Source organism: Schistocerca piceifrons, chromosome 2 (genome assembly GCF_021461385.2).
Source record: "Schistocerca piceifrons isolate TAMUIC-IGC-003096 chromosome 2, iqSchPice1.1, whole genome shotgun sequence".
Classification (NCBI taxonomy): Eukaryota; Metazoa; Arthropoda; class Insecta; order Orthoptera; family Acrididae; genus Schistocerca; species Schistocerca piceifrons.
In genome coordinates, this window is record NC_060139.1 from 39,561,605 (window position 1) to 39,585,819 (window position 24,215).

Below are 24,215 nucleotides of genomic sequence, written 5' to 3' on the forward strand. Positions count from 1 at the left end.
ACTGTTCCTTCCCCATCCCACCAGCAGGCGTTAAGCACTGCTACCCCCTCTCCCATCCCGGTACAATCTCAGCAGTACCCTCTCCCCACCCCATCCTCTGTTCCCACCCACCTTGGTGACCTCATCACCAATGTTGTTGAGGCACTGACCTGAGCAATCTCCGCCACATTCAACTCCCTCCTCCAAACCATCCCACACCAACTTGCCACTGCCCTCTCCCAATCCATGTCCCCCATCACCACCACCACTCCCATTCCAACCAGTCATGGCTGTTAGACATCACGGATTGACAGCCATGATCTGGAACGCCAATGGTCTCCCCAAACAACAGGGCGAGTTCCGACAGTTCCTCCTAGACGAGAGGGTAGATATTTGCCTTGTTGCAGAGACACACCTCAAACCCGGTGTTTTTGTCCGTGTAGCAAACTACTCCTGCTACAGGACAGACAGGCCCACTGCCTATGGTGGCACGGCGGTGTACGCGCGTAACTCCCTCCGCCACCACCCTATCCCCCTCCCCCCACTTAACACTGTGGAAGCCACTGGCGTTGTCGTCCACACGGTGAGGGGTCCCATCACGTTCGTGGCTCTCTACAGACCACCACGAGGCCTTCTCGAAACACTGGACTATGAAGCATTGCTGTCGCTCGCCAACGACGTCTTCGTTGGCGATGACTTCAATGCCAAACATGCTGCCTGGAACAGTAGATTAACAAACACATCAGGTCGTCGACTCCTCCGGGTCACTGAGCGGCATCATGCCTGCACCATCAGCCCGCATGACCCCACCATTTACCCTTCTGGAGGACGTCCCCCAGATGTCCTAGACATCGCGGTGGTGAAAGGTCTATCCCACCCCATCACTGCAGCCACCCGCATCGCTCTAGCCTCTGACCACTGATGGGTCATCTGTTCCATCGATCTCGTTGGAACCTCGACCGCGCCGAGGGAAGGCCTGAACATCTGCGGTATTGACTGGCAGTCGTACCAGAGATGGGTCGAAGCAGCCCTACCCACAGTCCCACCTCACCATCATTGTACTAGATGCTGCAACAGCAGCGACCCCTCACCGTCTGCACCGGCCCCCAGATCATGTGCATCTACTCCCCCCCTCCCCCCACATCCTTGCTCTCATCACAGAGAAAAACCGGACCATCTGTGAATGGCAGCTCACTCGGAACCCGGCAACCAAGCGCCTCATCAATAGACTGCAGCGCCAAATCAAGTCTGCGGTGCAAGACCACCGCAATAAGGCATGGGAGATCAAAATCTCTGCCATTGACCTGAGTGACCCGTCTGCTTGGAAGCTCACAAAAAGCCTTCTGAGACGAGAGCAACGGATTCCCCCACTCCAGGTCGGCAATGACTTTGTGTCCGAACCAGATGCCAAGGCTAACGCCTTGGCTGATGTCTTCGCGCACAACTTCACCCTAGTCAATGACCCCATTGACCCCGACCATATTCGCCTGGTAACGGCACGCCTCGCACAACTCCTTGCCGTCCAGGACCCTGAGGATGAAATCACCCCCATTAATGAAGAGGAGGTAGAACTGCAATTGCAGCACCTCAAATCCAAGATAGCTGGCGGCCCCGATAAGCTGCCAAATGCCCTCCCCAAGCAGCTACCCCCAGCTACTATTCCCATCCTGACGGCCACTTTCAACAACATCCTCACAACCAGGCAATGTCCCACTGCCTGGGAACATGCTGAAGTGGTCGCCATACCCAAGGCTGGGAAGGATCTTCGTTCCCCTGCCAGCTACCGCCCCATCAGCCTCTTGCCCGCCATCTCCAAGGTGTTCGAGAGGCTGTACCTTAAACGACTGCTCATTCACATTGTCCGAGAACGAGTCCTCCCTGATGAGCAGTTTGGTTTCAGGCAGGGACACGCAACCACTCACCAACTCCTGCACCTTGTGGAAGAGGCACTGGACGCCATAGAACGTAGGGAGTACTTCGGGGCCATACTCCTCGACGTGTCCAGAGCGTTTGACTCGGTCTGGCACGAAGGGATGCTCTACAAATTATTTTCCCTTGGCTTCCCAGTGTCCCATGTATGGCTAATAGCCACATACCTGGAAGGCCGCACCTTCCATGTTAGGATCCCAGACGAGAAATCTACACGACGACGAATCAGAACAGGAGTACCACAAGGCAGCGTACCTGGACCGCGACTCTACTCCCTCTTTACAGCCGATCTGCCCTTTGCGCCGAGGGTACATTTAGCTCTCTACGCAGATGACACTGCACTCTTCTCTCGTTCTCGGAGTGCGGCAGGTCTTCAAAAGCGGCTCCGTGAGGCTACAGATTCCCTAACCGATTGGGCTAGGCCCGGGCGTCTGGAATTTAATCCCTCCAAAACCCAAGCCCTTATCATCTGCCGACGCCGTATTCCCATTCGGCTCCCTCAGGTGATGGTCCTTGGTACCCCAGTCCCCTGGACTCGTACTGCAAAATACTTGGGTGTTACCCTGGACCAGCGCCTCACCTGGCGCCCCCACATCGATGACGTGCATCGTAAGGCAACGGGGTGGCTATGCCTGCTCTAGCCTCTCATCAATCCAATCTCTTCACTCCCCGAACAGATTGCTGTTAGACTGTACACCTCCCTTGTTCGCCCCATCCTCGAATACGCGGTGGTGGTGTGGGGCTATGCTGCCCCCACTCACCGTCCAGAACAGGGCTCTCCGGCGTGCTCTCCGCCTCCCCTTCGACTTCCCAACCCAACAGTTCCACATCCTGGCCGAAGTGCCGCTCCTTCATACCCGCATACTATCCGCAGCCAACTCCTTTTATCAACAAACCCGTCACTCTAATAATCCCATAATCCTTTCCCTCGGTACCTGTGTCCACCGTCTAGCCACCACTCGATGGCCTGAACTTTTATATCGCACCCCATGGCTTCACATGCACTAGCCACATCATTTCATGACAATTAAACCCTCACACCATAGATCATCCCCTCCCCCCCAAACATGTCATGTCACTGCCGCCTCTAGTGGTATCTGGGGAACCTGTTACCGCGTAATTTACTTGTTTTCCCGCATGTACGAAATTGGTAGTTTTGGAATATTTAAAATGCATTGTCAGATGTGGGGTTCGAACCCACGCTCCCCTTCGGGAACCAGAGCTTAAATCTGGCGCCTTAGACCGCTCGACCAATCTGACGCGTGGGCGCCAAATCTCTTCCACCGTCGTTTCTCGGTATATCTCCAGAGCCTGACTGCGAAATTAGCGTGTTTTTTTCTTGTGTGAAGGAAATACGTTGGTTTTAGAGTATTTAAAACGAGTTGTCAGATGTGAGGTTGCACCCCACCCTCACTTTCGGGAACCACAGCTTAAACATGGTGCCTTACACCATTGTTTTCCGTCGCCATCTGTCTTGAGTGGAACGAGCAGAACTGTAGTTATCAATATTCACACTGACGCAGAGAAAACAAAAAACGACAGAAGAGGCCGTTCCCTAGCAACGGCTACGCTGTGCATTTCGCCCTCAGGGGAAGCTAATGATAGGCTCCAGGCGAGCATCAAACTAACCAACTTAATATTGTGATACTTAGGCGCTTTCTACTTCTGGATTGGCACACACATGCTGAATCGTCTCTGGATCATCAGTAAGTACGTCACATTAGATATTTGTTTTATCGCCCTGCTGTAAATTAAAGGGCAGTTTTTCAACGGCTGTCAGTTCTGCTTCTAGCTACGCTACATCGCCCTAGCAGCACCTACGCACTGCGTTCAGATGTGCTCACCTCCGCCCTGGCGTTGAGCGCCTACAGCGCCGTCGCCTTCGGCCTCTGATGGCAGGAGGGTAGCCGACACATCAAGGCGTGGGTGGGACGCAGCACAACGCGGTGGTGGTGTAACGGTCAGCATGGTTGCTTCCCAAGCAGTTGATCCGGGTTCGATTCCCGGCCACCGCACAAAATGTACTTTTTTCTTCTACGGGTATTCCACGTAACGAAACGCGATCTTCGAAACTGTGAACTGTCGCGGTACGAATAGTTTTCCTTCGCCCCTCGTCTCAGTCCGTGCTGCCAGGGCGCTAGTCTGCGGCTTTCGTTTCTCAGCATCGTGTGTCTCCATGTGTCGACTTTGCTCGGCTGACGCGAAAGCTGACTCTTGGAAATGGGCATATATGTAGAGGGCAGGCGCGACAAACGACTGGGAGAGACCAAAAAACGACAAACACACGACAGAACCTTTCATTTTATTGTGGCCACAGATTCGCCCCTTAGTGTACCGAGAGGCAAGAGTGGCGTCAGCGTGCGGGACCGCATAATTATTGCTAAGCAACAACGAAGCCGAAGGAAAAATGCAAAATGAAAGAAGGCAACAGCACGTCGAGTTCCCAGCCGAGCACGCATCCATGTACTAACCACGGCCAACGATTCCTAACGCCGGTGAACAGACGAGAACCGCTGCACTACGCGCGGTGTGGCCGTTGGCGACAGTATCGCGCAACGTGTAGACACCTTACTTCTTGTGAAGATCGCTTGTTATTTACCTGGCAGTGTGTCGCTGGAGGAAGCATTGTCTTTTAGGGGAGAAAAATGAAATGGCACTTGGTGCGGTCGAATACGTGGCCTTTGTGTTCACAGCACGACGCTCTAACTTACTCAGCTATCGAGCTACGCAATGTGGCACGTCTGCAGTCCAATACCCGATCCACCGTCTCATCCACCTTTATTACTGCCCTGACACTCATTTACGCACATATCTGCTTTCGTTCACGTTTGCTCGCCTGATGCTTGGACCCCAAAAACCACAACCCAAAGATATCGTAAATGCCGTGAGAATAACCAAGACTCAGCAAACAAAAGAATGTTCGGCTACCGGGAATCGATTCCGGGCCTCGTGGCTGAAAGCCATGTCTCCTAACAGCTTTCCATTCTTTCAGGCCGCCAGACAATCAGACTTGCAAGGCAAGCACCATAGTCACTGCCGTTTCTCGTAGTATCTGTGGAACCTGTTCCCGCGTAATTTACTTGTTTTCCCGCATGTACGAAATTGGTAGTTTTGGAATATTTAAAATGCATTGTCAGATGTGGGATTCGAACCCACGCTCCCCTTCGGGAACCAGAGCTTAAATCTGGCGCCTTAGACCGCTCGGCCAATCTGACGCGTGGGCGCCAAATCTCTTCCACCGTCGTTTCTCGGTATATCTCCAGAGCCTCACTGCGAAATTAGCGTGTTTTTTTCTTGTGTGAAGGAAATACGTTGGTTTTAGAGTATTTAAAACGAGTTGTCAGATGTGAGGTTGCACCCCACCCTCACTTTCGGGAACCACAGCTTAAACATGGTGCCTTACACCATTGTTTTCCGTCGCCATCTGTCTTGAGTGGAACGAGCAGAACTGTAGTTATCAATATTCACACTGACGCAGAGAAAACAAAAAACGACAGAAGAGGCCGTTCCCTAGCAACGGCTACGCTGTGCATTTCGCCCTCAGGGGAAGCTAATGATAGGCTCCAGGCGAGCATCAAACTAACCAACTTAATATTGTGATACTTAGGCGCTTTCTACTTCTGGATTGGCACACACATGCTGAATCGTCTCTGGATCATCAGTAAGTACGTCACATTAGATATTTGTTTTATCGCCCTGCTGTAAATTAAAGGGCAGTTTTTCAACGGCTGTCAGTTCTGCTTCTAGCTACGCTACATCGCCCTAGCAGCACCTACGCACTGCGTTCAGATGTGCTCACCTCCGCCCTGGCGTTGAGCGCCTACAGCGCCGTCGCCTTCGGCCTCTGATGGCAGGAGGGTAGCCGACACATCAAGGCGTGGGTGGGACGCAGCACAACGCGGTGGTGGTGTAACGGTCAGCATGGTTGCTTCCCAAGCAGTCGATCCGGGTTCGATTCCCGGCCACCGCACAAAAGGTACTTTTTTCTTCTACGGGTATTCCACGTAACGAAACGCGATCTTCGAAACTGTGAACTGTCGCGGTACGAATAGTTTTCCTTCGCCCCTCGTCTCAGTCCGTGCTGCCAGGGCGCTAGTCTGCGGCTTTCGTTTCTCAGCATCGTGTGTCTCCATGTGTCGACTTTGCTCGGCTGACGCGAAAGCTGACTCTTGGAAATGGGCATATATGTAGAGGGCAGGCGCGACAAACGACTGGGAGAGACCAAAAAACGACAAACACACGACAGAACCTTTCATTTTATTGTGGCCACAGATTCGCCCCTTAGTGTACCGAGAGGCAAGAGTGGCGTCAGCGTGCGGGACCGCATAATTATTGCTAAGCAACAACGAAGCCGAAGGAAAAATGCAAAATGAAAGAAGGCAACAGCACGTCGAGTTCCCAGCCGAGCACGCATCCATGTACTAACCACGGCCAACGATTCCTAACGCCGGTGAACAGACGAGAACCGCTGCACTACGCGCGGTGTGGCCGTTGGCGACAGTATCGCGCAACGTGTAGACACCTTACTTCTTGTGAAGATCGCTTGTTATTTACCTGGCAGTGTGTCGCTGGAGGAAGCATTGTCTTTTAGGGGAGAAAAATGAAATGGCACTTGGTGCGGTCGAATACGTGGCCTTTGTGTTCACAGCACGACGCTCTAACTTACTCAGCTATCGAGCTACGCAATGTGGCACGTCTGCAGTCCAATACCCGATCCACCGTCTCATCCACCTTTATTACTGCCCTGACACTCATTTACGCACATATCTGCTTTCGTTCACGTTTGCTCGCCTGATGCTTGGACCCCAAAAACCACAACCCAAAGATATCGTAAATGCCGTGAGAATAACCAAGACTCAGCAAACAAAAGAATGTTCGGCTACCGGGAATCGATTCCGGGCCTCGTGGCTGAAAGCCATGTCTCCTAACAGCTTTCCATTCTTTCAGGCCGCCAGACAATCAGACTTGCAAGGCAAGCACCATAGTCACTGCCGTTTCTCGTAGTATCTGTGGAACCTGTTCCCGCGTAATTTACTTGTTTTCCCGCATGTACGAAATTGGTAGTTTTGGAATATTTAAAATGCATTGTCAGATGTGGGATTCGAACCCACGCTCCCCTTCGGGAACCAGAGCTTAAATCTGGCGCCTTAGACCGCTCGGCCAATCTGACGCGTGGGCGCCAAATCTCTTCCACCGTCGTTTCTCGGTATATCTCCAGAGCCTGACTGCGAAATTAGCGTGTTTTTTTCTTGTGTGAAGGAAATACGTTGGTTTTAGAGTATTTAAAACGAGTTGTCAGATGTGAGGTTGCACCCCACCCTCACTTTCGGGAACCACAGCTTAAACATGGTGCCTTACACCATTGTTTTCCGTCGCCATCTGTCTTGAGTGGAACGAGCAGAACTGTAGTTATCAATATTCACACTGACGCAGAGAAAACAAAAAACGACAGAAGAGGCCGTTCCCTAGCAACGGCTACGCTGTGCATTTCGCCCTCAGGGGAAGCTAATGATAGGCTCCAGGCGAGCATCAAACTAACCAACTTAATATTGTGATACTTAGGCGCTTTCTACTTCTGGATTGGCACACACATGCTGAATCGTCTCTGGATCATCGGTAAGTACGTCACATTAGATATTTGTTTTATCGCCCTGCTGTAAATTAAAGGGCAGTTTTTCAACGGCTGTCAGTTCTGCTTCTAGCTACGCTACATCGCCCTAGCAGCACCTACGCACTGCGTTCAGATGTGCTCACCTCCGCCCTGGCGTTGAGCGCCTACAGCGCCGTCGCCTTCGGCCTCTGATGGCAGGAGGGTAGCCGACACATCAAGGCGTGGGTGGGACGCAGCACAACGCGGTGGTGGTGTAACGGTCAGCATGGTTGCTTCCCAAGCAGTCGATCCGGGTTCGATTCCCGGCCACCGCACAAAATGTACTTTTTTCTTCTACGGGTATTCCACGTAACGAAAAGCGATCTTCGAAACTGTGAACTGTCGCGGTACGAATAGTTTTCCTTCGCCCCTCGTCTCAGTCCGTGCTGCCAGGGCGCTAGTCTGCGGCTTTCGTTTCTCAGCATCGTGTGTCTCCATGTGTCGACTTGTCTCGACTTTGCTCGGCTGACGCGAAAGCTGACGCTTGGAAATGGGCATATATGTAGAGGGCAGGCGCGACAAACGACTGGGAGAGACCAAAAAACGACAAACACACGACAGAACCTTTCATTTTATTGTGGCCACAGATTCGCCCCTTAGTGTACCGAGAGGCAAGAGTGGCGTCAGCGTGCGGGACCGCATAATTATTGCTAAGCAACAACGAAGCCGAAGGAAAAATGCAAAATGAAAGAAGGCAACAGCACGTCGAGTTCCCAGCCGAGCACGCATCCATGTACTAACCACGGCCAACGATTCCTAACGCCGGCGAACAGACGAGAACCGCTGCACTACGCGCGGTGTGGCCGTTGGCGACAGTATCGCGCAACGTGTAGACACCTTACTTCTTGTGAAGATCGCTTGTTATTTACCTGGCAGTGTGTCGCTGGAGGAAGCATTGTCTTTTAGGGGAGAAAAATGAAATGGCACTTGGTGCGGTCGAATACGTGGCCTTTGTGTTCACAGCACGACGCTCTAACTTACTCAGCTATCGAGCTACGCAATGTGGCACGTCTGCAGTCCAATACCCGATCCACCGTCTCATCCACCTTTATTACTGCCCTGACACTCATTTACGCACATATCTGCTTTCGTTCACGTTTGCTCGCCTGATGCTTGGACCCCAAAAACCACAACCCAAAGATATCGTAAATGCCGTGAGAATAACCAAGACTCAGCAAACAAAAGAATGTTCGGCTACCGGGAATCGATTCCGGGCCTCGTGGCTGAAAGCCATGTCTCCTAACAGCTTTCCATTCTTTCAGGCCGCCAGACAATCAGACTTGCAAGGCAAGCACCATAGTCACTGCCGTTTCTCGTAGTATCTGTGGAACCTGTTCCCGCGTAATTTACTTGTTTTCCCGCATGTACGAAATTGGTAGTTTTGGAATATTTAAAATGCATTGTCAGATGTGGGGTTCGAACCCACGCTCCCCTTCGGGAACCAGAGCTTAAATCTGGCGCCTTAGACCGCTCGGCCAATCTGACGCGTGGGCGCCAAATCTCTTCCACCGTCGTTTCTCGGTATATCTCCAGAGCCTGACTGCGAAATTAGCGTGTTTTTTTCTTGTGTGAAGGAAATACGTTGGTTTTAGAGTATTTAAAACGAGTTGTCAGATGTGAGGTTGCACCCCACCCTCACTTTCGGGAACCACAGCTTAAACATGGTGCCTTACACCATTGTTTTCCGTCGCCATCTGTCTTGAGCGGAACGAGCAGAACTGTAGTTATCAATATTCACACTGACGCAGAGAAAACAAAAAACGACAGAAGAGGCCGTTCCCTAGCAACGGCTACGCTGTGCATTTCGCCCTCAGGGGAAGCTAATGATAGGCTCCAGGCGAGCATCAAACTAACCAACTTAATATTGTGATACTTAGGCGCTTTCTACTTCTGGATTGGCACACACATGCTGAATCGTCTCTGGATCATCAGTAAGTACGTCACATTAGATATTTGTTTTATCGCCCTGCTGTAAATTAAAGGGCAGTTTTTCAACGGCTGTCAGTTCTGCTTCTAGCTACGCTACATCGCCCTAGCAGCACCTACGCACTGCGTTCAGATGTGCTCACCTCCGCCCTGGCGTTGAGCGCCTACAGCGCCGTCGCCTTCGGCCTCTGATGGCAGGAGGGTAGCCGACACATCAAGGCGTGGGTGGGACGCAGCACAACGCGGTGGTGGTGTAACGGTCAGCATGGTTGCTTCCCAAGCAGTTGATCCGGGTTCGATTCCCGGCCACCGCACGAAAGGTACTTTTTTCTTCTACGGGTATTCCACGTAACGAAACGCGATCTTCGAAACTGTGAACTGTCGCGGTACGAATAGTTTTCCTTCGCCCCTCGTCTCAGTCCGTGCTGCCAGGGCGCTAGTCTGCGGCTTTCGTTTCTCAGCATCGTGTGTCTCCATGTGTCGACTTTGCTCGGCTGACGCGAAAGCTGACGCTTGGAAATGGGCATATATGTAGAGGGCAGGCGCGACAAACGACTGGGAGAGACCAAAAAACGACAAACACACGACAGAACCTTTCATTTTATTGTGGCCACAGATTCGCCCCTTAGTGTACCGAGAGGCAAGAGTGGCGTCAGCGTGCGGGACCGCATAATTATTGCTAAGCAACAACGAAGCCGAAGGAAAAATGCAAAATGAAAGAAGGCAACAGCACGTCGAGTTCCCAGCCGAGCACGCATCCATGTACTAACCACGGCCAACGATTCCTAACGCCGGTGAACAGACGAGAACCGCTGCACTACGCGCGGTGTGGCCGTTGGCGACAGTATCGCGCAACGTGTAGACACCTTACTTCTTGTGAAGATCGCTTGTTATTTACCTGGCAGTGTGTCGCTGGAGGAAGCATTGTCTTTTAGGGGAGAAAAATGAAATGGCACTTGGTGCGGTCGAATACGTGGCCTTTGTGTTCACAGCACGACGCTCTAACTTACTCAGCTATCGAGCTACGCAATGTGGCACGTCTGCAGTCCAATACCCGATCCACCGTCTCATCCACCTTTATTACTGCCCTGACACTCATTTACGCACATATCTGCTTTCGTTCACGTTTGCTCGCCTGATGCTTGGACCCCAAAAACCACAACCCAAAGATATCGTAAATGCCGTGAGAATAACCAAGACTCAGCAAACAAAAGAATGTTCGGCTACCGGGAATCGATTCCGGGCCTCGTGGCTGAAAGCCATGTCTCCTAACAGCTTTCCATTCTTTCAGACCGCCAGACAATCAGACTTGCAAGGCAAGCACCATAGTCACTGCCGTTTCTCGTAGTATCTGTGGAACCTGTTCCCGCGTAATTTACTTGTTTTCCCGCATGTACGAAATTGGTAGTTTTGGAATATTTAAAATGCATTGTCAGATGTGGGGTTCGAACCCACGCTCCCCTTCGGGAACCAGAGCTTAAATCTGGCGCCTTAGACCGCTCGGCCAATCTGACGCGTGGGCGCCAGATCTCTTCCACCGTCGTTTCTCGGTATATCTCCAGAGCCTGACTGCGAAATTAGCGTGTTTTTTTCTTGTGTGAAGGAAATACGTTGGTTTTAGAGTATTTAAAACGAGTTGTCAGATGTGAGGTTGCACCCCACCCTCACTTTCGGGAACCACAGCTTAAACATGGTGCCTTACACCATTGTTTTCCGTCGCCATCTGTCTTGAGTGGAACGAGCAGAACTGTAGTTATCAATATTCACACTGACGCAGAGAAAACAAAAAACGACAGAAGAGGCCGTTCCCTAGCAACGGCTACGCTGTGCATTTCGCCCTCAGGGGAAGCTAATGATAGGCTCCAGGCGAGCATCAAACTAACCAACTTAATATTGTGATACTTAGGCGCTTTCTACTTCTGGATTGGCACACACATGCTGAATCGTCTCTGGATCATCAGTAAGTACGTCACATTAGATATTTGTTTTATCGCCCTGCTGTAAATTAAAGGGCAGTTTTTCAACGGCTGTCAGTTCTGCTTCTAGCTACGCTACATCGCCCTAGCAGCACCTACGCACTGCGTTCAGATGTGCTCACCTCCGCCCTGGCGTTGAGCGCCTACAGCGCCGTCGCCTTCGGCCTCTGATGGCAGGAGGGTAGCCGACACATCAAGGCGTGGGTGGGACGCAGCACAACGCGGTGGTGGTGTAACGGTCAGCATGGTTGCTTCCCAAGCAGTTGATCCGGGTTCGATTCCCGGCCACCGCACAAAAGGTACTTTTTTCTTCTACGGGTATTCCACGTAACGAAACGCGATCTTCGAAACTGTGAACTGTCGCGGTACGAATAGTTTTCCTTCGCCCCTCGTCTCAGTCCGTGCTGCCAGGGCGCTAGTCTGCGGCTTTCGTTTCTCAGCATCGTGTGTCTCCATGTGTCGACTTTGCTCGGCTGACGCGAAAGCTGACGCTTGGAAATGGGCATATATGTAGAGGGCAGGCGCGACAAACGACTGGGAGAGACCAAAAAACGACAAACACACGACAGAACCTTTCATTTTATTGTGGCCACAGATTCGCCCCTTAGTGTACCGAGAGGCAAGAGTGGCGTCAGCGTGCGGGACCGCATAATTATTGCTAAGCAACAACGAAGCCGAAGGAAAAATGCAAAATGAAAGAAGGCAACAGCACGTCGAGTTCCCAGCCGAGCACGCATCCATGTACTAACCACGGCCAACGATTCCTAACGCCGGTGAACAGACGAGAACCGCTGCACTACGCGCGGTGTGGCCGTTGGCGACAGTATCGCGCAACGTGTAGACACCTTACTTCTTGTGAAGATCGCTTGTTATTTACCTGGCAGTGTGTCGCTGGAGGAAGCATTGTCTTTTAGGGGAGAAAAATGAAATGGCACTTGGTGCGGTCGAATACGTGGCCTTTGTGTTCACAGCACGACGCTCTAACTTACTCAGCTATCGAGCTACGCAATGTGGCACGTCTGCAGTCCAATACCCGATCCACCGTCTCATCCACCTTTATTACTGCCCTGACACTCATTTACGCACATATCTGCTTTCGTTCACGTTTGCTCGCCTGATGCTTGGACCCCAAAAACCACAACCCAAAGATATCGTAAATGCCGTGAGAATAACCAAGACTCAGCAAACAAAAGAATGTTCGGCTACCGGGAATCGATTCCGGGCCTCGTGGCTGAAAGCCATGTCTCCTAACAGCTTTCCATTCTTTCAGGCCGCCAGACAATCAGACTTGCAAGGCAAGCACCATAGTCACTGCCGTTTCTCGTAGTATCTGTGGAACCTGTTCCCGCGTAATTTACTTGTTTTCCCGCATGTACGAAATTGGTAGTTTTGGAATATTTAAAATGCATTGTCAGATGTGGGGTTCGAACCCACGCTCCCCTTCGGGAACCAGAGCTTAAATCTGGCGCCTTAGACCGCTCGGCCAATCTGACGCGTGGGCGCCAAATCTCTTCCACCGTCGTTTCTCGGTATATCTCCAGAGCCTGACTGCGAAATTAGCGTGTTTTTTTCTTGTGTGAAGGAAATACGTTGGTTTTAGAGTATTTAAAACGAGTTGTCAGATGTGAGGTTGCACCCCACCCTCACTTTCGGGAACCACAGCTTAAACATGGTGCCTTACACCATTGTTTTCCGTCGCCATCTGTCTTGAGTGGAACGAGCAGAACTGTAGTTATCAATATTCACACTGACGCAGAGAAAACAAAAAACGACAGAAGAGGCCGTTCCCTAGCAACGGCTACGCTGTGCATTTCGCCCTCAGGGGAAGCTAATGATAGGCTCCAGGCGAGCATCAAACTAACCAACTTAATATTGTGATACTTAGGCGCTTTCTACTTCTGGATTGGCACACACATGCTGAATCGTCTCTGGATCATCAGTAAGTACGTCACATTAGATATTTGTTTTATCGCCCTGCTGTAAATTAAAGGGCAGTTTTTCAACGGCTGTCAGTTCTGCTTCTAGCTACGCTACATCGCCCTAGCAGCACCTACGCACTGCGTTCAGATGTGCTCACCTCCGCCCTGGCGTTGAGCGCCTACAGCGCCGTCGCCTTCGGCCTCTGATGGCAGGAGGGTAGCCGACACATCAAGGCGTGGGTGGGACGCAGCACAACGCGGTGGTGGTGTAACGGTCAGCATGGTTGCTTCCCAAGCAGTTGATCCGGGTTCGATTCCCGGCCACCGCACGAAAGGTACTTTTTTCTTCTACGGGTATTCCACGTAACGAAACGCGATCTTCGAAACTGTGAACTGTCGCGGTACGAATAGTTTTCCTTCGCCCCTCGTCTCAGTCCGTGCTGCCAGGGCGCTAGTCTGCGGCTTTCGTTTCTCAGCATCGTGTGTCTCCATGTGTCGACTTTGCTCGGCTGACGCGAAAGCTGACGCTTGGAAATGGGCATATATGTAGAGGGCAGGCGCGACAAACGACTGGGAGAGACCAAAAAACGACAAACACACGACAGAACCTTTCATTTTATTGTGGCCACAGATTCGCCCCTTAGTGTACCGAGAGGCAAGAGTGGCGTCAGCGTGCGGGACCGCATAATTATTGCTAAGCAACAACGAAGCCGAAGGAAAAATGCAAAATGAAAGAAGGCAACAGCACGTCGAGTTCCCAGCCGAGCACGCATCCATGTACTAACCACGGCCAACGATTCCTAACGCCGGTGAACAGACGAGAACCGCTGCACTACGCGCGGTGTGGCCGTTGGCGACAGTATCGCGCAACGTGTAGACACCTTACTTCTTGTGAAGATCGCTTGTTATTTACCTGGCAGTGTGTCGCTGGAGGAAGCATTGTCTTTTAGGGGAGAAAAATGAAATGGCACTTGGTGCGGTCGAATACGTGGCCTTTGTGTTCACAGCACGACGCTCTAACTTACTCAGCTATCGAGCTACGCAATGTGGCACGTCTGCAGTCCAATACCCGATCCACCGTCTCATCCACCTTTATTACTGCCCTGACACTCATTTACGCACATATCTGCTTTCGTTCACGTTTGCTCGCCTGATGCTTGGACCCCAAAAACCACAACCCAAAGATATCGTAAATGCCGTGAGAATAACCAAGACTCAGCAAACAAAAGAATGTTCGGCTACCGGGAATCGATTCCGGGCCTCGTGGCTGAAAGCCATGTCTCCTAACAGCTTTCCATTCTTTCAGACCGCCAGACAATCAGACTTGCAAGGCAAGCACCATAGTCACTGCCGTTTCTCGTAGTATCTGTGGAACCTGTTCCCGCGTAATTTACTTGTTTTCCCGCATGTACGAAATTGGTAGTTTTGGAATATTTAAAATGCATTGTCAGATGTGGGGTTCGAACCCACGCTCCCCTTCGGGAACCAGAGCTTAAATCTGGCGCCTTAGACCGCTCGGCCAATCTGACGCGTGGGCGCCAGATCTCTTCCACCGTCGTTTCTCGGTATATCTCCAGAGCCTGACTGCGAAATTAGCGTGTTTTTTTCTTGTGTGAAGGAAATACGTTGGTTTTAGAGTATTTAAAACGAGTTGTCAGATGTGAGGTTGCACCCCACCCTCACTTTCGGGAACCACAGCTTAAACATGGTGCCTTACACCATTGTTTTCCGTCGCCATCTGTCTTGAGTGGAACGAGCAGAACTGTAGTTATCAATATTCACACTGACGCAGAGAAAACAAAAAACGACAGAAGAGGCCGTTCCCTAGCAACGGCTACGCTGTGCATTTCGCCCTCAGGGGAAGCTAATGATAGGCTCCAGGCGAGCATCAAACTAACCAACTTAATATTGTGATACTTAGGCGCTTTCTACTTCTGGATTGGCACACACATGCTGAATCGTCTCTGGATCATCAGTAAGTACGTCACATTAGATATTTGTTTTATCGCCCTGCTGTAAATTAAAGGGCAGTTTTTCAACGGCTGTCAGTTCTGCTTCTAGCTACGCTACATCGCCCTAGCAGCACCTACGCACTGCGTTCAGATGTGCTCACCTCCGCCCTGGCGTTGAGCGCCTACAGCGCCGTCGCCTTCGGCCTCTGATGGCAGGAGGGTAGCCGACACATCAAGGCGTGGGTGGGACGCAGCACAACGCGGTGGTGGTGTAACGGTCAGCATGGTTGCTTCCCAAGCAGTTGATCCGGGTTCGATTCCCGGCCACCGCACGAAAGGTACTTTTTTCTTCTACGGGTATTCCACGTAACGAAACGCGATCTTCGAAACTGTGAACTGTCGCGGTACGAATAGTTTTCCTTCGCCCCTCGTCTCAGTCCGTGCTGCCAGGGCGCTAGTCTGCGGCTTTCGTTTCTCAGCATCGTGTGTCTCCATGTGTCGACTTGTCTCGACTTTGCTCGGCTGACGCGAAAGCTGACGCTTGGAAATGGGCATATATGTAGAGGGCAGGCGCGACAAACGACTGGGAGAGACCAAAAAACGACAAACACACGACAGAACCTTTCATTTTATTGTGGCCACAGATTCGCCCCTTAGTGTACCGAGAGGCAAGAGTGGCGTCAGCGTGCGGGACCGCATAATTATTGCTAAGCAACAACGAAGCCGAAGGAAAAATGCAAAATGAAAGAAGGCAACAGCACGTCGAGTTCCCAGCCGAGCACGCATCCATGTACTAACCACGGCCAACGATTCCTAACGCCGGCGAACAGACGAGAACCGCTGCACTACGCGCGGTGTGGCCGTTGGCGACAGTATCGCGCAACGTGTAGACACCTTACTTCTTGTGAAGATCGCTTGTTATTTACCTGGCAGTGTGTCGCTGGAGGAAGCATTGTCTTTTAGGGGAGAAAAATGAAATGGCACTTGGTGCGGTCGAATACGTGGCCTTTGTGTTCACAGCACGACGCTCTAACTTACTCAGCTATCGAGCTACGCAATGTGGCACGTCTGCAGTCCAATACCCGATCCACCGTCTCATCCACCTTTATTACTGCCCTGACACTCATTTACGCACATATCTGCTTTCGTTCACGTTTGCTCGCCTGATGCTTGGACCCCAAAAACCACAACCCAAAGATATCGTAAATGCCGTGAGAATAACCAAGACTCAGCAAACAAAAGAATGTTCGGCTACCGGGAATCGATTCCGGGCCTCGTGGCTGAAAGCCATGTCTCCTAACAGCTTTCCATTCTTTCAGGCCGCCAGACAATCAGACTTGCAAGGCAAGCACCATAGTCACTGCCGTTTCTCGTAGTATCTGTGGAACCTGTTCCCGCGTAATTTACTTGTTTTCCCGCATGTACGAAATTGGTAGTTTTGGAATATTTAAAATGCATTGTCAGATGTGGGGTTCGAACCCACGCTCCCCTTCGGGAACCAGAGCTTAAATCTGGCGCCTTAGACCGCTCGGCCAATCTGACGCGTGGGCGCCAAATCTCTTCCACCGTCGTTTCTCGGTATATCTCCAGAGCCTGACTGCGAAATTAGCGTGTTTTTTTCTTGTGTGAAGGAAATACGTTGGTTTTAGAGTATTTAAAACGAGTTGTCAGATGTGAGGTTGCACCCCACCCTCACTTTCGGGAACCACAGCTTAAACATGGTGCCTTACACCATTGTTTTCCGTCGCCATCTGTCTTGAGCGGAACGAGCAGAACTGTAGTTATCAATATTCACACTGACGCAGAGAAAACAAAAAACGACAGAAGAGGCCGTTCCCTAGCAACGGCTACGCTGTGCATTTCGCCCTCAGGGGAAGCTAATGATAGGCTCCAGGCGAGCATCAAACTAACCAACTTAATATTGTGATACTTAGGCGCTTTCTACTTCTGGATTGGCACACACATGCTGAATCGTCTCTGGATCATCAGTAAGTACGTCACATTAGATATTTGTTTTATCGCCCTGCTGTAAATTAAAGGGCAGTTTTTCAACGGCTGTCAGTTCTGCTTCTAGCTACGCTACATCGCCCTAGCAGCACCTACGCACTGCGTTCAGATGTGCTCACCTCCGCCCTGGCGTTGAGCGCCTACAGCGCCGTCGCCTTCGGCCTCTGATGGCAGGAGGGTAGCCGACACATCAAGGCGTGGGTGGGACGCAGCACAACGCGGTGGTGGTGTAACGGTCAGCATGGTTGCTTCCCAAGCAGTTGATCCGGGTTCGATTCCCGGCCACCGCACAAAAGGTACTTTTTTCTTCTACGGGTATTCCACGTAACGAAACGCGATCTTCGAAACTGTGAACTGTCGCGGTACGAATAGTTTTCCTTCGCCCCTCGTCTCAGTCCGTGCTGCCAGGGCGCTAGTCTGCGGCTTTCGTTTCTCAGCATCGTGTGTCTCCATGTGTCGACTTTGCTCGGCTGACGCGAAAGCTGACGCTTGGAAATGGGCATATATGTAGAGGGCAGGCGCGACAAACGACTGGGAGAGACCAAAAAACGACAAACACACGACAGAACCTTTCATTTTATTGTGGCCACAGATTCGCCCCTTAGTGTACCGAGAGGCAAGAGTGGCGTCAGCGTGCGGGACCGCATAATTATTGCTAAGCAACAACGAAGCCGAAGGAAAAATGCAAAATGAAAGAAGGCAACAGCACGTCGAGTTCCCAGCCGAGCACGCATCCATGTACTAACCACGGCCAACGATTCCTAACGCCGGTGAACAGACGAGAACCGCTGCACTACGCGCGGTGTGGCCGTTGGCGACAGTATCGCGCAACGTGTAGACACCTTACTTCTTGTGAAGATCGCTTGTTATTTACCTGGCAGTGTGTCGCTGGAGGAAGCATTGTCTTTTAGGGGAGAAAAATGAAATGGCACTTGGTGCGGTCGAATACGTGGCCTTTGTGTTCACAGCACGACGCTCTAACTTACTCAGCTATCGAGCTACGCAATGTGGCACGTCTGCAGTCCAATACCCGATCCACCGTCTCATCCACCTTTATTACTGCCCTGACACTCATTTACGCACATATCTGCTTTCGTTCACGTTTGCTCGCCTGATGCTTGGACCCCAAAAACCACAACCCAAAGATATCGTAAATGCCGTGAGAATAACCAAGACTCAGCAAACAAAAGAATGTTCGGCTACCGGGAATCGATTCCGGGCCTCGTGGCTGAAAGCCATGTCTCCTAACAGCTTTCCATTCTTTCAGACCGCCAGACAATCAGACTTGCAAGGCAAGCACCATAGTCACTGCCGTTTCTCGTAGTATCTGTGGAACCTGTTCCCGCGTAATTTACTTGTTTTCCCGCATGTACGAAATTGGTAGTTTTGGAATATTTAAAATGCATTGTCAGATGTGGGGTTCGAACCCACGCTCCCCTTCGGGAACCAGAGCTTAAATCTGGCGCCTTAGACCGCTCGGCCAATCTGACGCGTGGGCGCCAGATCTCTTCCACCGTCGTTTCTCGGTATATCTCCAGAGCCTGACTGCGAAATTAGCGTGTTTTTTTCTTGTGTGAAGGAAATACGTTGGTTTTAGAGTATTTAAAACGAGTTGTCAGATGTGAGGTTGCACCCCACCCTCACTTTCGGGAACCACAGCTTAAACATGGTGCCTTACACCATTGTTTTCCGTCGCCATCTGTCTTGAGTGGAACGAGCAGAACTGTAGTTATCAATATTCACACTGACGCAGAGAAAACAAAAAAAGACAGAAGAGGCCGTTCCCTAGCAACGGCTACGCTGTGCATTTCGCCCTCAGGGGAAGCTAATGATAGGCTCCAGGCGAGCATCAAACTAACCAACTTAATATTGTGATACTTAGGCGCTTTCTACTTCTGGATTGGCACACACATGCTGAATCGTCTCTGGATCATCAGTAAGTACGTCACATTAGATATTTGTTTTATCGCCCTGCTGTAAATTAAAGGGCAGTTTTTCAACGGCTGTCAGTTCTGCTTCTAGCTACGCTACATCGCCCTAGCAGCACCTACGCACTGCGTTCAGATGTGCTCACCTCCGCCCTGGCGTTGAGCGCCTACAGCGCCGTCGCCTTCGGCCTCTGATGGCAGGAGGGTAGCCGACACATCAAGGCGTGGGTGGGACGCAGCACAACGCGGTGGTGGTGTAACGGTCAGCATGGTTGCTTCCCAAGCAGTTGATCCGGGTTCGATTCCCGGCCACCGCACAAAAGGTACTTTTTTCTTCTACGGGTATTCCACGTAACGAAACGCGATCTTCGAAACTGTGAACTGTCGCGGTACGAATAGTTTTCCTTCGCCCCTCGTCTCAGTCCGTGCTGCCAGGGCGCTAGTCTGCGGCTTTCGTTTCTCAGCATCGTGTGTCTCCATGTGTCGACTTTGCTCGGCTGACGCGAAAGCTGACGCTTGGAAATGGGCATATATGTAGAGGGCAGGCGCGACAAACGACTGGGAGAGACCAAAAAACGACAAACACACGACAGAACCTTTCATTTTATTGTGGCCACAGATTCGCCCCTTAGTGTACCGAGAGGCAAGAGTGGCGTCAGCGTGCGGGACCGCATAATTATTGCTAAGCAACAACGAAGCCGAAGGAAAAATGCAAAATGAAAGAAGGCAACAGCACGTCGAGTTCCCAGCCGAGCACGCATCCATGTACTAACCACGGCCAACGATTCCTAACGCCGGCGAACAGACGAGAACCGCTGCACTACGCGCGGTGTGGCCGTTGGCGACAGTATCGCGCAACGTGTAGACACCTTACTTCTTGTGAAGATCGCTTGTTATTTACCTGGCAGTGTGTCGCTGGAGGAAGCATTGTCTTTTAGGGGAGAAAAATGAAATGGCACTTGGTGCGGTCGAATACGTGGCCTTTGTGTTCACAGCACGACGCTCTAACTTACTCAGCTATCGAGCTACGCAATGTGGCACGTCTGCAGTCCAATACCCGATCCACCGTCTCATCCACCTTTATTACTGCCCTGACACTCATTTACGCACATATCTGCTTTCGTTCACGTTTGCTCGCCTGATGCTTGGACCCCAAAAACCACAACCCAAAGATATCGTAAATGCCGTGAGAATAACCAAGACTCAGCAAACAAAAGAATGTTCGGCTACCGGGAATCGATTCCGGGCCTCGTGGCTGAAAGCCATGTCTCCTAACAGCTTTCCATTCTTTCAGGCCGCCAGACAATCAGACTTGCAAGGCAAGCACCATAGTCACTGCCGTTTCTCGTAGTATCTGTGGAACCTGTTCCCGCGTAATTTACTTGTTTTCCCGCATGTACGAAATTGGTAGTTTTGGAATATTTAAAATGCATTGTCAGATGTGGGGTTCGAACCCACGCTCCCCTTCGGGAACCAGAGCTTAAATCTGGCGCCTTAGACCGCTCGGCCAATCTGACGCGTGGGCGCCAAATCTCTTCCACCGTCGTTTCTCGGTATATCTCCAGAGCCTGACTGCGAAATTAGCGTGTTTTTTTCTTGTGTGAAGGAAATACGTTGGTTTTAGAGTATTTAAAACGAGTTGTCAGATGTGAGGTTGCACCCCACCCTCACTTTCGGGAACCACAGCTTAAACATGGTGCCTTACACCATTGTTTTCCGTCGCCATCTGTCTTGAGCGGAACGAGCAGAACTGTAGTTATCAATATTCACACTGACGCAGAGAAAACAAAAAACGACAGAAGAGGCCGTTCCCTAGCAACGGCTACGCTGTGCATTTCGCCCTCAGGGGAAGCTAATGATAGGCTCCAGGCGAGCATCAAACTAACCAACTTAATATTGTGATACTTAGGCGCTTTCTACTTCTGGATTGGCACACACATGCTGAATCGTCTCTGGATCATCAGTAAGTACGTCACATTAGATATTTGTTTTATCGCCCTGCTGTAAATTAAAGGGCAGTTTTTCAACGGCTGTCAGTTCTGCTTCTAGCTACGCTACATCGCCCTAGCAGCACCTACGCACTGCGTTCAGATGTGCTCACCTCCGCCCTGGCGTTGAGCGCCTACAGCGCCGTCGCCTTCGGCCTCTGATGGCAGGAGGGTAGCCGACACATCAAGGCGTGGGTGGGACGCAGCACAACGCGGTGGTGGTGTAACGGTCAGCATGGTTGCTTCCCAAGCAGTTGATCCGGGTTCGATTCCCGGCCACCGCACAAAAGGTACTTTTTTCTTCTACGGGTATTCCACGTAACGAAACGCGATCTTCGAAACTGTGAACTGTCGCGGTACGAATAGTTTTCCTTCGCCCCTCGTCTCAGTCCGTGCTGCCAGGGCGCTAGTCTGCGGCTTTCGTTTCTCAGCATCGTGTGTCTCCATGTGTCGACTTTGCTCGGCTGACGCGAAAGCTGACGCTTGGAAATGGGCATATATGTAGAGGGCAGGCGCGACAAACGACTGGGAGAGACCAAAAAACGACAAACACACGACAGAACCTTTCATTTTATTGTGGCCACAGATTCGCCCCTTAGTGTACCGAGAGGCAAGAGTGGCGTCAGCGTGCGGGACCGCATAATTATTGCTAAGCAACAACGAAGCCGAAGGAAAAATGCAAAATGAAAGAAGGCAACAGCACGTCGAGTTCCCAGCCGAGCACGCATCCATGTACTAACCACGGCCAACGATTCCTAACGCCGGTGAACAGACGAGAACCGCTGCACTACGCGCGGTGTGGCCGTTGGCGACAGTATCGCGCAACGTGTAGACACCTTACTTCTTGTGAAGATCGCTTGTTATTTACCTGGCAGTGTGTCGCTGGAGGAAGCATTGTCTTTTAGGGGAGAAAAATGAAATGGCACTTGGTGCGGTCGAATACGTGGCCTTTGTGTTCACAGCACGACGCTCTAACTTACTCAGCTATCGAGCTACGCAATGTGGCACGTCTGCAGTCCAATACCCGATCCACCGTCTCATCCACCTTTATTACTGCCCTGACACTCATTTACGCACATATCTGCTTTCGTTCACGTTTGCTCGCCTGATGCTTGGACCCCAAAAACCACAACCCAAAGATATCGTAAATGCCGTGAGAATAACCAAGACTCAGCAAACAAAAGAATGTTCGGCTACCGGGAATCGATTCCGGGCCTCGTGGCTGAAAGCCATGTCTCCTAACAGCTTTCCATTCTTTCAGACCGCCAGACAATCAGACTTGCAAGGCAAGCACCATAGTCACTGCCGTTTCTCGTAGTATCTGTGGAACCTGTTCCCGCGTAATTTACTTGTTTTCCCGCATGTACGAAATTGGTAGTTTTGGAATATTTAAAATGCATTGTCAGATGTGGGGTTCGAACCCACGCTCCCCTTCGGGAACCAGAGCTTAAATCTGGCGCCTTAGACCGCTCGGCCAATCTGACGCGTGGGCGCCAGATCTCTTCCACCGTCGTTTCTCGGTATATCTCCAGAGCCTGACTGCGAAATTAGCGTGTTTTTTTCTTGTGTGAAGGAAATACGTTGGTTTTAGAGTATTTAAAACGAGTTGTCAGATGTGAGGTTGCACCCCACCCTCACTTTCGGGAACCACAGCTTAAACATGGTGCCTTACACCATTGTTTTCCGTCGCCATCTGTCTTGAGTGGAACGAGCAGAACTGTAGTTATCAATATTCACACTGACGCAGAGAAAACAAAAAACGACAGAAGAGGCCGTTCCCTAGCAACGGCTACGCTGTGCATTTCGCCCTCAGGGGAAGCTAATGATAGGCTCCAGGCGAGCATCAAACTAACCAACTTAATATTGTGATACTTAGGCGCTTTCTACTTCTGGATTGGCACACACATGCTGAATCGTCTCTGGATCATCAGTAAGTACGTCACATTAGATATTTGTTTTATCGCCCTGCTGTAAATTAAAGGGCAGTTTTTCAACGGCTGTCAGTTCTGCTTCTAGCTACGCTACATCGCCCTAGCAGCACCTACGCACTGCGTTCAGATGTGCTCACCTCCGCCCTGGCGTTGAGCGCCTACAGCGCCGTCGCCTTCGGCCTCTGATGGCAGGAGGGTAGCCGACACATCAAGGCGTGGGTGGGACGCAGCACAACGCGGTGGTGGTGTAACGGTCAGCATGGTTGCTTCCCAAGCAGTTGATCCGGGTTCGATTCCCGGCCACCGCACAAAAGGTACTTTTTTCTTCTACGGGTATTCCACGTAACGAAACGCGATCTTCGAAACTGTGAACTGTCGCGGTACGAATAGTTTTCCTTCGCCCCTCGTCTCAGTCCGTGCTGCCAGGGCGCTAGTCTGCGGCTTTCGTTTCTCAGCATCGTGTGTCTCCATGTGTCGACTTTGCTCGGCTGACGCGAAAGCTGACGCTTGGAAATGGGCATATATGTAGAGGGCAGGCGCGACAAACGACTGGGAGAGACCAAAAAACGACAAACACACGACAGAACCTTTCATTTTATTGTGGCCACAGATTCGCCCCTTAGTGTACCGAGAGGCAAGAGTGGCGTCAGCGTGCGGGACCGCATAATTATTGCTAAGCAACAACGAAGCCGAAGGAAAAATGCAAAATGAAAGAAGGCAACAGCACGTCGAGTTCCCAGCCGAGCACGCATCCATGTACTAACCACGGCCAACGATTCCTAACGCCGGTGAACAGACGAGAACCGCTGCACTACGCGCGGTGTGGCCGTTGGCGACAGTATCGCGCAACGTGTAGACACCTTACTTCTTGTGAAGATCGCTTGTTATTTACCTGGCAGTGTGTCGCTGGAGGAAGCATTGTCTTTTAGGGGAGAAAAATGAAATGGCACTTGGTGCGGTCGAATACGTGGCCTTTGTGTTCACAGCACGACGCTCTAACTTACTCAGCTATCGAGCTACGCAATGTGGC

The 24,215-nt window shown here is 51.2% G+C and overlaps 22 non-coding genes across 22 annotated transcripts; 11 read left to right on the forward strand and 11 right to left on the reverse strand.

Annotated features, from left to right (window-relative positions):
- Positions 1-3,084: 3,084 nt before the first annotated feature.
- Positions 3,085-3,168, reverse strand: Trnal-uaa. The gene has a single exon. It is a non-coding gene; the product is annotated as a tRNA-Leu (tRNA).
- A 683-nt stretch (positions 3,169-3,851) lies between these two features.
- On the forward strand, positions 3,852-3,923 carry Trnag-ccc. Its single transcript has one exon. It is a non-coding gene; the product is annotated as a tRNA-Gly (tRNA).
- Positions 3,924-5,039: 1,116 nt separating this feature from the next.
- On the reverse strand, positions 5,040-5,123 carry Trnal-uaa. The gene has a single exon. It is a non-coding gene; the product is annotated as a tRNA-Leu (tRNA).
- A 683-nt stretch (positions 5,124-5,806) lies between these two features.
- On the forward strand, positions 5,807-5,878 carry Trnag-ccc. The gene has a single exon. It is a non-coding gene; the product is annotated as a tRNA-Gly (tRNA).
- A 1,116-nt stretch (positions 5,879-6,994) lies between these two features.
- Trnal-uaa lies at positions 6,995-7,078 on the reverse strand. Its single transcript has one exon. It is a non-coding gene; the product is annotated as a tRNA-Leu (tRNA).
- A 683-nt stretch (positions 7,079-7,761) lies between these two features.
- Positions 7,762-7,833, forward strand: Trnag-ccc. The gene has a single exon. It is a non-coding gene; the product is annotated as a tRNA-Gly (tRNA).
- Positions 7,834-8,959: 1,126 nt separating this feature from the next.
- Trnal-uaa lies at positions 8,960-9,043 on the reverse strand. Its single transcript has one exon. It is a non-coding gene; the product is annotated as a tRNA-Leu (tRNA).
- Positions 9,044-9,726: 683 nt separating this feature from the next.
- Trnag-ccc lies at positions 9,727-9,798 on the forward strand. Its single transcript has one exon. It is a non-coding gene; the product is annotated as a tRNA-Gly (tRNA).
- A 1,116-nt stretch (positions 9,799-10,914) lies between these two features.
- On the reverse strand, positions 10,915-10,998 carry Trnal-uaa. The gene has a single exon. It is a non-coding gene; the product is annotated as a tRNA-Leu (tRNA).
- A 683-nt stretch (positions 10,999-11,681) lies between these two features.
- Trnag-ccc lies at positions 11,682-11,753 on the forward strand. Its single transcript has one exon. It is a non-coding gene; the product is annotated as a tRNA-Gly (tRNA).
- A 1,116-nt stretch (positions 11,754-12,869) lies between these two features.
- Positions 12,870-12,953, reverse strand: Trnal-uaa. Its single transcript has one exon. It is a non-coding gene; the product is annotated as a tRNA-Leu (tRNA).
- Positions 12,954-13,636: 683 nt separating this feature from the next.
- Positions 13,637-13,708, forward strand: Trnag-ccc. Its single transcript has one exon. It is a non-coding gene; the product is annotated as a tRNA-Gly (tRNA).
- Positions 13,709-14,824: 1,116 nt separating this feature from the next.
- Positions 14,825-14,908, reverse strand: Trnal-uaa. The gene has a single exon. It is a non-coding gene; the product is annotated as a tRNA-Leu (tRNA).
- A 683-nt stretch (positions 14,909-15,591) lies between these two features.
- Trnag-ccc lies at positions 15,592-15,663 on the forward strand. The gene has a single exon. It is a non-coding gene; the product is annotated as a tRNA-Gly (tRNA).
- A 1,126-nt stretch (positions 15,664-16,789) lies between these two features.
- On the reverse strand, positions 16,790-16,873 carry Trnal-uaa. Its single transcript has one exon. It is a non-coding gene; the product is annotated as a tRNA-Leu (tRNA).
- A 683-nt stretch (positions 16,874-17,556) lies between these two features.
- Trnag-ccc lies at positions 17,557-17,628 on the forward strand. Its single transcript has one exon. It is a non-coding gene; the product is annotated as a tRNA-Gly (tRNA).
- A 1,116-nt stretch (positions 17,629-18,744) lies between these two features.
- Trnal-uaa lies at positions 18,745-18,828 on the reverse strand. The gene has a single exon. It is a non-coding gene; the product is annotated as a tRNA-Leu (tRNA).
- A 683-nt stretch (positions 18,829-19,511) lies between these two features.
- Positions 19,512-19,583, forward strand: Trnag-ccc. The gene has a single exon. It is a non-coding gene; the product is annotated as a tRNA-Gly (tRNA).
- Positions 19,584-20,699: 1,116 nt separating this feature from the next.
- Positions 20,700-20,783, reverse strand: Trnal-uaa. Its single transcript has one exon. It is a non-coding gene; the product is annotated as a tRNA-Leu (tRNA).
- Positions 20,784-21,466: 683 nt separating this feature from the next.
- On the forward strand, positions 21,467-21,538 carry Trnag-ccc. Its single transcript has one exon. It is a non-coding gene; the product is annotated as a tRNA-Gly (tRNA).
- Positions 21,539-22,654: 1,116 nt separating this feature from the next.
- On the reverse strand, positions 22,655-22,738 carry Trnal-uaa. The gene has a single exon. It is a non-coding gene; the product is annotated as a tRNA-Leu (tRNA).
- Positions 22,739-23,421: 683 nt separating this feature from the next.
- Positions 23,422-23,493, forward strand: Trnag-ccc. Its single transcript has one exon. It is a non-coding gene; the product is annotated as a tRNA-Gly (tRNA).
- Positions 23,494-24,215: the final 722 nt, after the last annotated feature.